We start from the raw sequence: 7442 nt of genomic DNA, 5'->3' as shown, positions 1-7442 counted from the left end.
TTTTTTTGTAAATTTATGAAAACAACACTCCACCATGCAGTACAGTCCTGTTACATTTAACACTTTTCTCTCAACAGTACTCTGTCTGTTCGCCCAGAACATTTCATGTCAATATGTTCTGATTAAGCAGTCGAAGACCTGGGATGAAGCACAAGCTTACTGCAGACAAAACCATGTTGACCTTGCCACTGTTCAAAGCCCTGAAGCCTGGACACAGGTACAAGAAATAATTGGAACGGAAATGGCCTGGACTGGAATGTACAATGACATCATGAGCTGGCGGTGGTCTTATCAAGATGAGCCTTTGACATTCTTGGGTTGGTATCTTGGAGAGCCAAACAACAATTATGGAATACAGGAGTGTGCTGGATTTTATGATGGTACATGGCATGATATGGTGTGCTCTGAAACAAAACCCTTTGTTTGTTACAATGGTAAGAAACAATACAAACACGTGTCATTTATGTGCAGTTAACAATTAACCACAATTAATGGCATCCAGAATAATAGTTTGTGTTTAACTTATTCTGGATTTAATTAATCGTTGAAGAGCACTTTATCCTAATCTATTCTGAAAATTTACCAGAATTAATTTGGGACATTACATGACTGACATTACATTACAACATTACAGCTGAAAGCGCTCTAAAAAGGCAAATAGAACAATAAAAGACGAAAAAGGCACATGCATGTTAAAGTGTGGCGTAATCATCTGTGGGTTCAACTATGTGTGATGCATTGCTTAGAACGAGCGCTACGATCAGTCAAAGATCATAGAAGACATTGTCATGAAAATGATCGGCATAACGGCTAAACGTAAAGTTCATTCGAAATTGCACGAGATCGCATATCCAGAGTAAAGGAAGTGTGCGTGCGCGTGGTGTTAACTTATGATCTGCTGCTGTATCATTTAAAGCCGTTTGGAAAATGAATGATGTTTTTACTGAAGTTACTATAGTTGAAGTATTCCTGTTGAAATACAAACAATAGAATCCTGCCCAAAATACAACATAAAATGTAATGGATTTAATGGTTATAATGGGAATTGTATTGTATGGATACTTGTTGTCTACTTGTATGTGATGGATTCTATTGATGGGATGGTAAATCCTATTGGAATAAAACCCAAAACACACTACAAAGAGGAATTTAATAGAAAAATCTCATTCTAATTCACAAATTCATTGTTATTTTTAGGAGGGAAGGTATTTGCAGTAAAACCACAGTATCCACAAATGTACCATTTTCTATATATAGGAACCATACTCCAATTAATCATCTTTAGTAAAACCACAGCAACTAAAAATACCATAGTTTCATTATACTTGCTATAGTTTATGTTTGTAGTTAAATTATGGTAATAAATCCAACAAACACATGGCTTCTACACTTTACTATATACACGAACCTTACTACTTACTGATAAAGGGAATATACAAAAATTATGTCTGACATTCATCATAAAATAGTTTAGTGCAACAGGTTTCCTCTCAAATTTCTAGTAAAGTCAACAATTTAGGTTAAGAGTGTACTTTCACTCAGGTAAAGAAGTTGTGTACTTCGTGAGAATTATATAAACACTGAATTTTTTTATCTCTGGTTAGCAAACTATGCAGATCTCAGCACTGACCAATATCTTTCCACTGATAAATTTACAAAGTGTTAAAAAGGTTTTGTAACAAACTTTTTAATTCTTATCTTATTACAGAGAATCAAGTAGACGCAAACAGGTTTGTTTTAGTCACTAACATCACCAGGACCTGGAATGATGCCCAGAGTTACTGCAGACAGCATCACACAGATCTGGCCACCATTCGTACTGAAGCTGAGAACGACCAGCTGACGATAATGATGAGTTCCCTTTCATACGCATGGATTGGTCTTTTTAGAGACTCGTGGAAGTGGTCAGAGGGTACAAATGTCTCCATGTCCTCCATAAACTGGGTGTTTACAAAGGATATAACTGGGCAGATGCGACCTTGTGGAGTCATAGATAATTCTGGTTTGATAGATGACTGGCCTTGCTCAACTGGCTTTTATTTCATCTGTAAACTCAGCAAGTGTCTCATCTTAAGTTATGAACATATCGAAAATACTTTCTTCTAAGTTATGGTGATGATACAAATGAATCAGCTACACTATCACAACAAACAATAATTTAATATTGCTTGTGCTGTTTGCATAGCATTTTGACTAATGTTTGGAGTGGCCAATACTAAAATATACATTTAGGCTGAATCCGAAATGGAATATTTCCTTACTATATAGTAGGCAAAAAGCAGTAGGCGAACGAATAGTATGTCCGAATCGTCCGTATACACAAAACAGTAGGCGAGAAATACCCAGGTGGTGGACTCTTTCTCACAAGATTTGGATGTGCGTATACTAATGTTGCGTCCGAATACGCCTACTTACGTATTAGAATGTAAATTCTAAGTAGACTGAACTTAAAATAATTAGTAACATCAACTGCTCTGTCGAACTGTGAAATGTAATAAGTTGACTTTACTAATAAAAAAAGAGGAAACCGATTGCACAAATATTTTTAAGTAAAGAAGTGTTTTAATTTTAAGTTAGTAGAACTCAATAATAATTGTTGTCTGAACCTACTGATCAAGTATAATTAAGTACTGCTGACTCAAAATCATTACTTAAGTTAACTTAATATAATAGTGTTCACTTTACTAAAGAAATATTAGCAAGTGATTAAACTAGCATTATGGTGATGAGTGTTTGCTTTAGTTGGGCTCTTGACTCTTGTGTTCTGTTAAGTTAACTTCTCTGTCAGTGCTTGTGTGTGTTTCAGAAATAACACTTGTGCATTGACTAAAAGAGATCTTTAAAAGGTCTGTTTGGAGTAGATTTCATAATAGGTGTCAATTATTAATAATGTACAAAAGTTGTTGTAAATAAGAACGAGTTTGATACTTTTCTTACTGATGAGAATGTTTCAGTTTATAAGCGCTTAAGGATTGTGTCAAAATAAAGACACTTAGACATCAACACAATGGTGACTATCATCAAACAAATTCAGATAAACAGATCAACTGCAATGCATGCTGGGAATCGTGAATGAGTTTTGTACTATGATGTTACCCAGCATGCATTGCAGCATGAAGCTTTCTTTCTGTTGATTGTCACCATTGTTGAGATTCATACACATGTTCAATTTATTTATTGGGTTTTAAGCATATTTAATTTATCTCTATATTTATATCCAAAAACATTCTTAATCAGTGATTCATAAAGATTAAATCACCAACTGAAAACAGCTTCCAGAACTTTCTTTGCGTTTTACCCCAAACAAATGGGTTTCGACACTGTTCCAGCAGTTAAAGAGAACCAAAGCTAATGTTCTAGTAATGAAACTCAAGAGCCCAACTAAAGCAAACACTGCTCACAATAATGCTAGTTTGGTTAAATTTTAACCCTTTTTAAAAATGAATTCAATGGTTGCTTGCTATCTGGGACACTTTAAAGTTTTAAGTTAACGCAACTATTTTAGTTTAGTTAACTCATTTTTAATGAGTAGATTGTACTATTCGGGAATGCAGTGTACATCTGTGAGATGTCTATTTGATGTCTTCCTTTGGTTGTTTCTCATCTGCAAGACATCTGCAGCAGATGTCTGTAAGATATGTATGATTTAGAATGGATGTAAAACTGCCATTTATAAGATACACTGTAAAAATTGAACAGTTGGATCAACTTAAAAAAAATGAGTCCAAATGGTAACATAAACAAAAGTTAAGTTGGTCCAATTTAAATTTCACAGCTGACAAAAGTGTAAAAAATGATCAGTTGGATCAACTTAAAAAATTACTTCAATTGGTAGCACTTAGAAAAACTAAGTTTGTCCAACTTAAATTTCCTAGCTAATAAAAGTCACCATCACGGTGATCAGTGTTTCCTTGAGTTGAGCTCTTGACCCTTGACTTTCATATTCAAATCTGATTACTCCTGTGTACATTTGTTACTTTAAAATCTGTGTGTTTTTAAAATATGTTTGTTATGGCAATGCAAATGAGAATTTCATTGAAACGTGTTGGTTGTTAAAAACCATCATTCTGTAGTTTGGTTCTGATCTCATCTAGACTGCATGCTGTGCTGCTGAAAGAACATTGTAGCAGAAGGGAATTTGGTTGCATTTTGACGTCCAAAGTGGTGTGAAAACTGGACGCAAATAAAAACTTGAATTTCTGAAGAATTTAGATGCACACAGACATCAGGAATCAGTGTATGAAACTCAACAATGGTGACAATCAACAAAATAAAACTTCATGCTGCAATGCATGCTGGGTAACATCATAGCACAAAACTCATTCATGATTCCCAGCATGCATTGCAGTTGATCTGTTTATCTGATTTAGTTTGTTGACCATTGTTGAGATTCACACACAAATTGAAGTAATTTTTTAAGTTGATCCAACTGATCGTTTTTTACACTTTTGTTGGCTGCGAAGTTTAAATTGGACACACTTAACTTTTTTTACCATTTGGACTCATTTTTTATATATAAAATAGTAAAGATAATCTGTTTTGGTCCAAGAATGGGTTGTATGAGGGTCAAGATCCCAACTCAAGCAAACACTGATCACCATGATGGTGACTTTTGTTAGCTAGGAACGTTCTTAAAACATTAAACCGGACACTTTGAATTTTTTAAGAAAAATAACCTCAGGAACATTCTTATAACATTTTTTTTAACATGGGGAAGCAGCAAGGATAAATACAATTTGTAATGTTCTCTCAGGTAAGAAGAAGCAGATTGTGAGATTGGAGATAATATCTGGTCAGAATGTAAATGATCCTGCAGTGATGGGGAGCATTTTGCAGTTGGTAAGTATCAAACTATGTGTGTATTTCACATTACATGGTAACGGACACCTTTCACAGATGTCCCACTCCTTAAAAGCCATGCAATTTAACGTAGACAATCTGTCATTGTGTGTAGCAGCATTAATGAAGATTGATTGTGTTCTTCAGTTGAAGCAGAAACTGAAGGATCATGGGATAGAGAAGCACACAACATTGGCATGGAGACTGCAGCCTGATGGAAATGTTTTCTCATCAAAAGACGAGTCTGAAAGAAATGCCAACCAACAATACTGTCCACATTCTTTATAATGTAACAAGTGATTTATTAGATAGTCTGGATCGTCTGTCCTCTCTTAATAATTAGTCAAATTGTATAAACGGTTGTCAGTTCATTAACAAATGTTTTATTATATGTATCAATATTTGCAGAGAAAAGCGCTCAAATTAGTCTTTTAAAGACACTGTTGTATGTAGCATTGAATAGACAAAATGTTGTTTCCCGTGGATGCTTACACTTGAGTGTCTCCTTGGAATAAACCGTATTATCCTGTAACAACTACAACAATTGTTTTTTAATAGTTTTGTAATGCAAGCTTACTTAAAAATTGTATTCCATAGTTTTACTATATCTTCATACACTGTCAAAAATAAATGTATTTTTACAGAGAAAAAACAGTAGAATTTAACAGTAACATCTCATTTGAATCAGAACTGTGAAATTCCATAAAAAAGCATACATTGACACCTAATGTACATGTCACCTGTTCTTTAACTGATTAAATGTGTTACTGGAGAAAACACTCTATTTCCTTTAAATTAAAGTCATTGTTGTGTATTGTTAACCTGACATGTCCTTTAAAAAATGTTCATGTTTATTTTTTTGTCAGAGTTGGATAAAGTGTATTTTTACTGAAAGATCCATTAGAATTTCACAGCCATATCACATTTTTATCATAACTGTAAAAATATTTAAAAAACACACATTGACACCAAATATAGTCTTTATTTTCCCAGTTGAATTTAGCAGCGGCTACATGTACTAGTTGTGTTATATATTCTATTTACACCATGTAGACTTCACAGTTCTTTGTGATAAATGTATTAATATTAATTAGATGCTATCTGTACACTGTAAAAAATAAATGTATTTTTACAGGGAAAATGCAGTATAACGTAACAGTAATTTCACATTTTTTTACTAAAACAGTAAAATTCCATAAAACGCCATACATTTACACCAAATTGGTATTTTTCCATGTTACTGAAAAACGATGTTTTCTTTTTAACAAAAGTAATGATCATGAAATCTGAAAAATAACTTCTGTCCTCTGATGATCTTTCTCTGATGAAGTGAGTTTGACGGCTTGAGAATCTCAACAATGGTGACAATCATCAAACTAATTCAGATAAAAAGATCAACTGCAATGCATGCTGGGAGTCATGAATGATATTTGTACTATGATATTACCCAGCATGCATTGCAGCCTGAGGCTTTCTTTTGTTGATTGTCACCATTGTTGAGTTTCATACACTGATTCTTCGTTTCTATGTGTGTTTAATTCAAGCTGTTCAATAGTTTGTGAGTAATTTCTAAGAACATCTTACTTCCATATCACATACCACAATATTAATGTGCACAAAAATACAACACACTTATGACTAGTGATCTTAGTCATTCCATAATAAACATTGTGAACCAACACTAACTATTCATTTAGCTAGTTTTATTTGCCACAATAAATGTATCTTAACACATTATCTCAATGGCCAAAGAAGACCAAACTTAACTTAAACCGTAAGAGTCAAGAGCCCAACTAAAGCAAACACTGATCACAATAAAGGTGGATTAATACATTTCAACATTAATTGCATGTGCAAAAGTGATATTGATTCAATGCAATTATATAGATCACCTGAACATCAAAATCAGAAGTTCAGAAGACGTCATAAAAGGCGTTAGTATGGCAAGCCGAATTAGCGTTTAATCATTCTCAGGATATGCATTTTTGATATCAACAATTCAAATTTTACTAGTAACAATTACTATTTTTGATATCAGTAATTAAAATTTTACTAGTAAAAATTATAATTCTTGATATCAGCAATCACGTCATCACTCGCAGAAATGTGTATACGTTAGGCTTGTTTGACTTGCTGCGGCACCGCAAGATCTGACAGGCGGATGACATCAAAGTACCGCGAGAGCCATTCGAAAAACCATAAAATGTTTGGTTTCGAATAGCTCTCGCGGTACTTTGATGTCATCCACCTGTCGGATCTTGCGCCGCATCAAGTCGAACAAGCCTGTTGTAAAATGTTACATTCTGACACCTCAGGGGACGTCTCTTCTACGTCACCAATGATGTAGAAAAGATATCATTTGGACATGCCTTTGTTTGGTGGGGTGGTGTCTCAAATAATTATTAAATGATTTTGAACCAATGTCTTGATCAAGGAAGATCCAAATACGACCTATTATACAAGATTTCTAGCAGAGTTTTTTTCCCCAAACAACTTGTGGTGATGGAGGTGCTTGTTTTCTTTTATTATTTTAAGCTTCAGACCCAAAGAGTCAACTGATTTTTGCTTTTCACTTGGGTGTGCTACAGAAATGTTAATATCAA

The sequence above is a fragment of the Triplophysa rosa genome, linkage group LG11, assembly GCF_024868665.1.
Source record: "Triplophysa rosa linkage group LG11, Trosa_1v2, whole genome shotgun sequence".
Lineage (NCBI taxonomy): Eukaryota > Metazoa > Chordata > Actinopteri > Cypriniformes > Nemacheilidae > Triplophysa > Triplophysa rosa.
The sequence above is the reverse complement of the archived record's forward strand: the minus strand, read 5'-3'. Positions refer to the sequence as shown.